At 33.6% G+C, this 3,927-nt stretch overlaps 1 long non-coding RNA gene across 1 annotated transcript; it reads left to right on the plus strand.

The window, feature by feature from the left end:
* Positions 1–733: 733 nt before the first annotated feature.
* Positions 734–2,326, plus strand: LOC139885582 (uncharacterized). Its single transcript, XR_011772002.1, has 4 exons — positions 734–874; positions 963–1,140; positions 1,465–1,543; positions 1,880–2,326. It is a non-coding gene; the product is annotated as an uncharacterized lncRNA (long non-coding RNA).
* Positions 2,327–3,927: the final 1,601 nt, after the last annotated feature.

Genomic DNA, 3,927 nt, shown 5'->3' on the forward strand with positions numbered 1-3,927 from the left:
TAACTTGTACTTTATTGAAATTTTTGCTCTTCATTTAGGTATGTTTCTTGTACTAAAGAAGGGAAGATAGAAAAGAAGCAGATCTAAATCTAGTGTTTATCTACGGTGTATATCTTTATATATTTAAGATATTTTAATTTCTTTTTTCTTTTTTCTTTTATCAAATATCAATTACAGCCCCTAAACTTTTATTAAATTTGAATAATAAGAACAAACTTAATATACACTAGTGAAACTTTAATAAAATGACAATAACAGCCCCTATTATTAAAAGATATATATATTATTATTATTAAAAAGTCAATAAAAGTCAACTCCGCCTCGAACGTACGCCTCGGTTCGCCTCGAGGCATACGCCTCGCCTCACAGAGGGAAAACGCCTTGAGGCACGTTTCCGTTTTTTTAAACCTTGTCTAGGTGTTGTTTAGTTTGCAGTTGTCTTTCTTTTTTACAAACTCAGGTGTGCTATAGGTGTTACAAGTTTTTACAAAGGCCTTGGTTTCTGCAGCTGTGCCTGCACTTATTGTGGTGATGTGAGATCAATGACAGTATAAATGTTAGAAGGGGTGTTTATGAATTTAATACTGTCAAAAAACATAGTCTAAAAAGACTTACTGATTAAAATATGTAAAACATAGGTCATAGTCTTTTATATCTAAGTCAAAAACAACCTATATATCATATTGACATCATGTTTCAAACCATTTGTGATTTTGCAAAACAGAACAAAATGTACAGCTGGTAACAGTTTCATGAATGACGACCAGGTGATAGACAAAAAACAATATAGGCTATTATGTAAAGACGTCGGGTAGCAAAAAAACCACACGATTCAAGACCCATTGCATACTGCTGCATTCTTATTGGCACACATGTAAGTAGCATCTCCAACTTATCCTTTTATAATATATACACTAAAAAAATCATGAAGCTAATGAATACAATCTGCTACAAATTTACAGGGCCACCAAATTTCCAGGGCACTGGCCGCAGTGCAATTCAAGCTAATTTGAACTATATGGAAAAAATTATATTGCAAACCTACTACAGCGTAATTCAGGTTATAGGATATCCGATCTGTTCGGCGAAGCTACAAAGAGATGGGACCAAACCTACATGACCTCTCTTACATTTGGGCAGGTAAGTAAGTTCCATAATGTACACCTACTACCTGCAAATGGTTTCCCAGTGGCACCACGCAAAGAAGACCATTGACAGGAACCAAACTCACTAATTATATCATGTCCATAACCTAAATTAGCTTCGGAAAGAAATCACATGGTTGTGCAAAGATACATATCTACCTCATTTATTATTGAAAACTTTGTTTGTTAATCGATTTTTTATCTTTGCCTTTTCATTTGGTGTGTTTCTTTTATTAATTGCCATACATGATATAAATTTAAACCTTTCTTTTCATTTGTTAATGACAATATTCTCTTCTAATTTATATGTTTCTTTCAGGTGCTCGGATGTTTGTTAAGGATGGACAACTAACAATAGTTGCTTAGAATAAACTGGTCATGGAAAATAACAATAAAAGGTACTTCACATTCTATGATAAAAAGCAGAGTCCTTTTATATTAGAGCTACGTGGTTGTCCTTTCGAAACATGACGAAGTATGTTATTAGCAATTGAAGTTAAGATTTGGTTACTAATTTTATACTTAATTCATGCGAATAAGTGTCATGTGTGTTGACCCAACCCGTTTTGCACTATTGTAAAGCATTACTTGTTTTGTCTTTTATATTATTACTCAACCCACCTAACACGCCCATAGTGCCACACATGGTTTAGCCGTTTATAGTTCTAAGATTGTGCTCCTAATTAATTAAATTGTTGATTTATAGACCAAGAGTATCCAATCCTTTTTTACAGGTGATAATCCCACTCCTTTCTAAACGCCATTAAACAAGTAGCATGTTGCTATGGTAACCGTATCCACGATGGGACCGTAAACGCTTCATCTCACCTTACTACCTGATTCTTATAGTTTTCAAACTGTTTGATCTAAACCACTACATAAACTGTTAAACATGGTGCTGATTTCGTGAACCATATACTTACGTCAGGCTAAAAGCGAAGAAGGGTAGACCAGGACCAAGACATGAAGACATGAGTGGAATCGGATAGTACATGAACCCAACTTTGACTATAGTAACTTTGGTGTTCATTTATGGATCACTACAAATGAAGTGCATGTGTACAATTTTATCCTACAATATAAAGTTAGCTTTGCGCTTTAATGAAATATGAACTCAAGTATGATTAAGCGAAGCAATGGGCCAGCGGCTAATTCACAGATTGTATTATATTACTTGAAAACTTGACAATTGTAAATTGAGTTGTTAGATAAAACATACCTTTAATTTACTAATCTAATGGACTAATGGATATGATTGCTATTGGTCCTCTTAATTTGTAGGTTGGTACAAGACAAACAAGTACTTATGCAACTGAATAATATTAGTTTATGTTCCACAACCGAACAACAGGTAGAAAAAACATCCGAAACATACCCGCAGCAACGCACGGGCCGTACCGATACTCGTTTTCATATAAAAGTAACTAGGTTATAACCTGCAAATTTTCGGGGTTTTAAACATGATATGTTTTTTGCATTATATTTAATCACTTATACGATCCATTCAAGACTACATCAGAAGCATCATGTTTATATCAAATATGAGTTGTTCAAATACATTTACATAGAAATATAAAGTCGAATATTTGTAGTCTGTAATATAAGAGTGAAAATATCAAAATTGTAAGGCTCACTATCATATATTTAAATCAACATATAACATTAATAGTTATTTAGGTGTTGTTTGTTTTTTCCTTTGCAGATCTTATATTGTCTTATGTCTTGTCTTATGTCTTGTCTTATGTCTGCGAGCAGGCAGATGTTTTAATTGCAGACCGTTTGTTTTTTCGAAGACATAAGACAAAAAAAGATCTTTAAAGGTCTTCAAATTAGAAGCTCTAAAATATAGCTTCTTACTTTTGAAGACATTTTGTTCTAACTCCTAATCTTATCCCATTCAATCCTTCTCATATACTTCACACATCCAGAGCACCATCTCCGGCTGAACCACCATCTCCGGCGGCACCACCATATCCGGCGGCACCACCATCTCCGGTAGCAACACCACCTCTGTTGGCACCACCTACTTAACTACTTTCTTCTATACATGAGATTAGGGGTTGTTTCTATTTTTTTTCCTTCAAGAACAAACCCCTAAATTGAAAGAAACAATATTGTTCATCAACAAAGAAGCGCCACAACGATTTATCTATAAAACTGCACTCATTCATCGTCAGTTTAAGAAACCCCAATCGAAATCATGGCACGTGACGACGCCGGTGGTTCCTCCGGTGTTAATATCATGTGATGGTGTTTGGAGCTGCTATTTCCGGTTAATTGGTTTCAATCAGAAGATCCAAACATTCAAGAAACATCCGTAAATACTTTATCTTTTTCCTTTGTGGTTGATTTAAACATTCACCAATCAATTTGTTGGTCAAATATATTGAATTAAAAAGTGCTCGACCTTCAATCTATTCTTACTCAGTTTTATTTTTTTATTCATTAAAGATATGTAATAAATTTCTTCTAATTTTGTATTTGTGTGCAGCGTACATTTTTGGAAAATAAATCCATAGATGGAGATTGATGTCAATATTTTATGTTATTCATTAGTTTTTAGTTGTCAAAATTATAATTAAGAAGATTTTGCAGACAAAAAAACAAACAGTTTTATGTATTCAGTTTGCAGACTTTTAGACTACATCTTTTCTACAGATGTGGTTCGCAGATCTTCAGACAAAAACATCTTAAAAAACAAACAGCACCTTAGAGTAGAGTCATTGTTAACGACAAAAAATTAATGTTAGCAATATGATTATATATTACAACAAAGATCTTC

This window comes from Rutidosis leptorrhynchoides, chromosome 1 (assembly GCF_046630445.1).
Source record: "Rutidosis leptorrhynchoides isolate AG116_Rl617_1_P2 chromosome 1, CSIRO_AGI_Rlap_v1, whole genome shotgun sequence".
In the NCBI taxonomy this organism is placed as follows: domain Eukaryota; kingdom Viridiplantae; phylum Streptophyta; class Magnoliopsida; order Asterales; family Asteraceae; genus Rutidosis; species Rutidosis leptorrhynchoides.